Raw genomic sequence first — 7,526 nt, forward strand, 5'->3', positions numbered from 1 at the left:
GTATTTTGGCCTGCTGTTGGAAGGCTGGCATATTCTAGGATGGGTGACACCTAGGAGTTTTTGGGGAAGACATATGGTGAGAAGGAAACACGTTCCTTCTGCTACCTTCCCTGCTTAAGGGCGGATGGAGTCACTAGTACATCACTAGTAATTGCAGTGTGTATCACTGAAGGCCCTGCTCGGGGGTGCTCGGGCGGGTCACCGTGTCAGTCACCCACCCACCCACACGCAGGGTCACCAGCCGGTGAATGAGTGACTCACTGTCACTTGCCAGCTCAGCCCCATAGGCCCGCCCTGTCTCTAAGCGACGGCTGCGACGTGACTTCCACGTGTCACCTCCGACTTACAAGCGCAGAAAGTGACGCGGGCGGGCGCATCGGGCCCCCCACACTAGTTCACCCTGAGAGAACGGTGCTCGCGGAGCTCCCCGACTCATCCACATGCGCGGAGCGCGAGCTTTCCCCCGATATTTGGAGCCTCGACGCTCTAAACGTCGCATGTAGCTGAAGTAAACATTTCGGACTGAGAAAACGAGTCGGCAGCGCATGACAACCATAAAATATACAAAACAAACGGGGCCCGAAGAGTCAAGCGAAACCAGACGGCACGTCAGGGGGCGGTGCCTAGAGTCTTGGCCCCGCCCCTTCCTTCACCAGCCCAGGCATGCCTGGCACCCTGCTAAGAGGGCCGCGTACGCGCATGCCCTATGGAGCTGCTGCCCTTCTGACGTGTGGCGGGAAAGAATCATTTTCTTTTTGCCAACCAGCGCCGAGCTATGGGATTGGGGGGAGGAGGGGTGCAACAAGAGGGCAGAGTGTTTTAAGTAATCGTTAACGGGCAGCTGCAACGAAAGTACAGTGTCAGAGGAGAGGAGACAGCCCGGCCCATATCCATATACCCCAGTCCAGGGACTGTGGAATTGAGCCGGAACATGGCGGAGCGCAAGAATTGCCTTGCCAGGGCTCCGTTCCATGGAGACACGTGGCCCAAACCCCACCAAGTCGACTAGTCGAGGAAGCCCTCTAAACCTTATATCCCAAGTGTCCGGAACAACAACGATATACTTTTGAACTCTCGAGGCGTGTAGAACTATGCAAGCTGTGCTCTGTGTGTCCTTCTGTTATGGTGAGTTTTCGGATTAAATGACACGAGCGCAACATCCAGTTTGAATAGCATGCGCAGAAGCAATGCATGCTTGAGTTGCTATTGATACAGTGTCTGTCATTCTTCTGATCCCCAAATGCACTTTGCAGGGGCGTTGCTGTGGAGGGGGGGGGGGGCTGATAGCCCCTGATCTTTTGGTTGTAGACCCGGATAGAATCTCAGGAGCTACAGCCAAAAGGCTAGCTAGCCCCCAGTCTCAACAGTTCCGACATCAGCGTAGCCCCGGGTCTTTTCCAGACCTAGCAATTCCCCTGGCAATTTGTATGCAAAGGAGCCAGCATCTGCCATTTAGGGCACCTGCATTATTCGCCACCTACTTCTGCCCCTCAGTCCCACCCACACCACTTTTGACAATCCATGCCCCTGTCTCTCTAACCTACTCCTCCATTTCCCCAAAGGGAAGGGTTGGGTGTTCGCCTAATATATTTTGTCAATTTCCAGCACTGTACCCCAAAACACAAAGACAGCTTTTAGATGGCTCTTACCCAAATGGGCTTAAGGAAGTCAATAATTCCGACCTCCTGGTCCCAGAGGAAAGTGACGGTAAAATTCACCTACTGCAGCTATCTGTGTAACCTGCAGCCAACACATTCAGCCCCTGGTGAGATCATGATACACGTCTGCGCAGTGGCGCAACCAATATTTGGGGCCCCCCTGCAAGCCATGCTGAGGGCCCCCCCAGTTCGGAAACAGATCACGGGCCGTACCACACTCTGGGCCAGCCTAGATTACCACGCTTGCGCAATATGCACAAACGTACTGCTGCAGGGGTATGCCACACACTGCACCAGGAGAAAGTAATAAATATGTGTTTTAATGCATTATGCAGCACACTTTCTTAGAAAAAATGGCTAAAAGGCCAGAGCGTTTGCAATTGTTTTGTAGGGTAACGCCAATCCAAAAATCCAATACCTGCAAGTCACCCAACGGTGCACAGGAATATCTATTTAAAATGCCATGCCCCAATGAAAACATGTCCAACTGGCTGCACAATGTAGACCTGTCTAGTCACGTAAAAACATATTACAGTAAAGCATGCCAGGCCACATTTAGACATATGATATGGTATGTTATTTATAACAGGCTTAATACCCAGAGGTTTCTAAGCGCGGACCTGGGGATCGAACCTGTGTTGCTCCGTGTCGTCTTGCTTCCAAGGTGAGCACGTTGCCCGTGAGCTATCCTCCTGAGACACACCTAGAGTGGTTGCCCCAAAATGCCAGTCGAAGCAATTACACTTATCATGGTTATTTTATCACAGATACCCAGAAAAATATACAATGCTGCAGTAAGAAATGGCTAGACTGACAGCACCCAAATGCCAGTCGAGCCAGGTAATTACACTTAGCAGGACTGCTTTATCAGAGATGCCCAGTTAAAAAAAAAACATCAAGCCAAACTAAGAAATGATTAGACTGGCTGCACCAAAATGCCTTTCTAGCCAATAATACCATATATCATGCCTGCTTAGCCTGGGCATGGATGACCATTACGATTTATCACACACTCCCTGTCCCACCCCATCCCCAACACATCCATCCACCAACCACCAAAATCAGCTCCTTGGCCCAGAATTACTTTCACGTCCCTCTTCCTCGTCCCAGTGCTTACCTATGAGGCACATTGCCTCATAGGTAAGTACTGGGCCGAGGAAAAGTGTGACTATGAGTAGTGAAGATTACAGTCTAAGCCAGGCATTACCTCCATTCCCCTCTACCTCATCTCAGTACTTGTGTATGAGGCAAAGTGCCTTATACACAAGTACTGGATGCGGAACAATAGGGCTGGGAGTAATGAATATTACCAGTAAGTAATCAAGGCATTAAACACAAACAGTGGCACAACACCATTGAGCTGACTGGGCTTCAGCCCCTGGCGCTCCCCCACCCCTTGGAAATGTTGGGCTATGTTGACTCGGCCTGGCTGATCTACAGAGCCGTTGCCGGACAGAACAGGAGACAGATGTTAAACAGTGCCTGGATTTCTCTGTTAACAAAAGCCCGGCAATTAATAACGTAAACCATTTCACTATTAGTACCTGCACTGAAATGCTTCATTTTTTAGGCAATTGAAATCGTGATGTGGGTGTTTAGTGTTTGGGTTCTTCCGAATAACTAACCTCATGTGATTAAGACAAGTAAAATAAAAAATGCCCTACTCTGCTTCCCCTGCAGAGAAGTCACTCTGGATTTTCGATCTTCCTTTACAGAAGCCGTTGTGCCATCCCTGATGGGTAAACCGATTGATTTTCTCTGATGGAAGAAATCGGTCCTGAAGAAGATGACGAACGAAGATAGATGTCATTGAAACCGGTCGACCACAAGTTTGGAGGTCTTCTAACTAAGGGAGACCCATAGGCAATTCATTATAAAAGTTGAATACTCTAGACCATTAAGGATCTCTTAGAGCTTAGTCTATTTTTTTACCCTTTGTATCTCTCCACATAAAACCAATGGGGGAGTTAAAATATGCGAGGAAGAATATTCCATCGTAAAAGATGTTAAACAAAACATCTAAATAGAGAGACTTATCATATCTCTTCTATTTGTCGATTAATACACAGATTGTTTCATGGAAACAACTTTTATTGAACAATTGTTTTACTACAAACACTCTCGAGCGGATCAGGCATACTTCATGGAGGGCAAATAAATAGTCTTCTTGACACACAGTCCCGCGTGAACTGCTTGACCGACCAAGATAGGCAGTATGGTGACAAGTACTGCTTCTTAATTTTTTGCTTCCCAGTTAAATATAATAACTAATCTTTTCTCTTAAGTGATACAATCATTGTAGAGTTAGGGCAAGTTTTCCCTCTTACCTATCTCTGTTAGATAGGCGATGCCACAGCGCTACCTAGGGTTTATTCCACACCACCCAGGTAGAGGGTGTTCTTCTTATTAGGGCCAGTGTTAGGGTACACATTTATAGTATGAAAAAATAATTGGCTGAAAATTAGCCTTCTATGTCCATTGTTTTGTGTGATACCTTTAGCACTTGAATGCCAGGGGAGTGATTTGAAGGGTAGAAAGGGGACAGGAGACCGCTCATTCTCACAGAAGCCCATAAGTGGGTGCTTTCAGACTTAAAGGAGAGAGTTAACTGTTTGTAATATTGAAGCTGTACTAGAATAGTGTAATTGGAATGCATAAAGAAATTAGATGCCCCCCACAAAAATAAGTTTGCCTCTCTCCATCCCCCGTGAAGTTAGCACCTGTCATGACTTTTGAAGGGTTAGCACGCCCTACATTTAGGTTTTGTTGCCCCTGAAAACAAGCACACACACCACTCATCACAAACACGCACGCACAGCAGCCACCAATACATTTAAGTGTGTACGCTTTCACCATACAGGTACACCAAGGCAGCCACCCATACATTTAAGTGTGCACCCTTTCACCATACATGCACACCCAACCAGCCATCCATACATTTAAGTGTGCACCCTTTCACCATACAGGCACACTCAGGCAGCCACTCATACATTTCAGTGTGTACCCTTTCACCATATAGGCAGACCCAGGCAGCCACCCATACATTTAAGCGTGCACTCTTTCAACATACAGGCACACACACCCAGGCTGCCACCCATACATCATGCATTCACTCATTTATGCACATTACATTACCTACTTATATAAACACATATTTATTGTACTCAGATCATCAATACCCAAAATGCTGGCTAAACACAGCTATAAATATTCTTTCAGATGCGGACATTTCCGTAGATATTCTAATTCATAATCCAACGCAGGCTAAAACTAAATTATATCGGCAAGACTGGATATATACCTTGGAAAAATGTTCCCATTCTAAAGATTGGAACACTGCCCAGTTTGGCCATAAAAAATTTAGAGTTGCGGAACCATACATTTTAAAATACCCATCTCCAAAATTCAGAGATGACTATATTCGTTTTCGTCTAAATTTGTGGCACACAAGGGATATTTTATTTAGGCGAAAACTAATTGACGCCAGCGAGAACATCTGCCGTTTTTGTATGGATCCTGCAAACGTAGAAACGCTGAAACATGTTATTGTCTACTGTCCTGCATTATATGTCATACGTTGTAAATACTATTTTAATTGCTTTGCAACGCAAGCTGTAACTAATATGGAAGAATTATGGCTATTGATTTTTGGTACAAAGAGAATGTCAATTAGATTAGCAACAACGGCCTTTTTAAATGAAGTATATCCAAGGTGATTGTGAATGCTGTCATGAGATAACGGTGATAGAAGGGAAAGAAAGAAAGAAAGGGGAAAAAAAAAAAAAAAAACAAATGCTGCTACAAAAATGTTTTATATATTGGGTGTCAGGTGCAAAATTTAAAAATGTGTTATATATTGATTAATTGAATTGTAATATGTTTTTGATATGGTTTTATCCATTTTTTGTAATTGTTGAAAGGTTGTTTTATACAGCCAAACAATAAAAAAAAAAAATAAACACACTTACATACACGCACACACATTTAAAGAAAATTCATTTTCATACCTTTAATCCGTTGGTGCAGGGAATAAAGCCTTTGGTTCCCTGCAGCAGCCAGGAATGCTTGTTCCCGTCATCTACAGAGGGTATGGAGGCTTCCATGTTATGGGGTAGAGGGGAGCCGTATTCCTGCTACTCTACAGCTCACATGACCCCTCCTAAAATAAGCCTGGCTGCTCAGCAACTCTACTGACTTTTGTACTACAGGTCTATATTAAGAGTAGGGTCTGCCTAATACCAAGATATAAGTTTTGTGAACTCCCACACCAGTTGGACTTTACAAAATCTTACCTAAGAAATGTGGTATGAAAGAACGCACTTATAATAAACTGCGAGTGTAGCACTTTAAAAGGGGAGGAGGGCTCATTCTGATGCTTCTGTAATAAAACCCATCTATAAATACAGGGGTACAGGTAAGTATAATCAAACTTAGTGTTAGGATGAAATGCAGTAAACAGGCCATAAAAGCTTGCTTTTGCAGACAATGCGCGTTGGCCTTTTGTGTGTGAAAAAAGCAGCTGTGGCTGGTGATTTAGTGCAGAGTCTGCAATGCCAGGCCAGTGCTGAAGTAAGTATACAATGGTTGTTATTTTTTGAGGTCATAGATTAGAGCTCACAGGTCCCACCAATGAATAGTGAATGCATGACCATTTTATAATCCAAAATCACTTGCAATTTACAATTTTCTAATGGAGCCAAAAAGAACCACAAATTGCCCCATATTACAGTTTCTCCGGGGAAAGGGTTAGAGTGTGCCCGGTATGCAACATTGTGTAACAGTGCGTCTGTGGTTCAAGGCACTGACGGTGACATGATGGGTAGCTCTTCCTATGTGAACCAGGATGAGACGACCAGGGCAGTTGATTAAAGTTCCACTGGTCATCTCAAATGTTTCAATGAATTAGATTTGTGTTGTGGGAATTGGGGGTGTATTGTGACATCACATGTTGCAATTGATGATGGTGTATGAAGGTTTGTGTACCCAATTATTTAATGTAATGTATGCTTTTCTACAAGGGTTCAAAGTGCGAACGCCAATCAGCTTTGTGTGGGGATATTTTTTCATGTAGCATGACCATAAATACTAATTACTTTGCAGTGTATAAAAGTTCTAACTTTAGCTGCGTTTCTTTGACATTTTCACGCAGTTCTGTTCCATGATCGGTTTGAATTTGCTGTCCCAGTGGTGTCTGGGCCCTGAATAAAACTGCTATGTTTTGCACGGGCGTACACTACTTTTTGACTACTTTTAGTAATTGTTATTATGCGACCACTGACTTATTTTTGGAGACCCCATCGCGATATCTCAGCCTATCGACCAAGGCGTGGAATTCCAGCCGTGCTCCCGGAGCAGTGCAGGACAGCGTCCAACGGCCAGTATTTGTATTTGTATTTATTGTGTTTTATATAGCGCCTTTGTCCAAAGCGCTTTACATAGGACAGTCAACAATATAATGAATCTGAATGCAAATCAGCGTTCATAAACAGTAACATTCAAACTGTGTAAATAAAAAGTAACACTCAATTATCATTCCTGGGAGTAATCAGTCAATCGGTGTTCATAAACAGTAGCAATCAATTAGCGTGCATAAGAGTAAATGAATCAGTGTTCAAAGCAGATTAAATCAATTAGAGGACTCTATCAGGTGGGTTTTTAGAGAGGAACGGAACAGAGGATAGGAAGTAATGGAGCGAAGAGACGGGAAGCATGTTCCAGTGAAGAGGCGCTAGGAGCTGGAACGAGAGAAAAACGGGATTGGTAAGATGAAAACCATGATAGAACAGATCCGCGCAGACCAAGGGAGGAGAGAGAGAGTCTAGGAGCAAAGAATGATCTACAGTGTCAAAGGCAGCGGACAGACCAAGT

General features: G+C 44.5%; 1 long non-coding RNA gene across 1 annotated transcript; it reads left to right on the forward strand.

Moving 5' to 3' along the window:
• The first annotated feature begins 608 nt into the window (after positions 1–608).
• LOC138514313 (uncharacterized) lies at positions 609–5,635 on the forward strand. The gene is made up of 2 exons (XR_011281909.1): positions 609–1,125; positions 3,374–5,635. It is a non-coding gene; the product is annotated as an uncharacterized lncRNA (long non-coding RNA).
• The last annotated feature ends 1,891 nt before the right edge of the window (positions 5,636–7,526 follow it).

The sequence above is a fragment of the Ambystoma mexicanum genome, chromosome 12 (genome assembly GCF_040938575.1).
Source record: "Ambystoma mexicanum isolate Mex_15411 chromosome 12, UKY_AmexF1_1, whole genome shotgun sequence".
Classification (NCBI taxonomy): Eukaryota; Metazoa; Chordata; class Amphibia; order Caudata; family Ambystomatidae; genus Ambystoma; species Ambystoma mexicanum.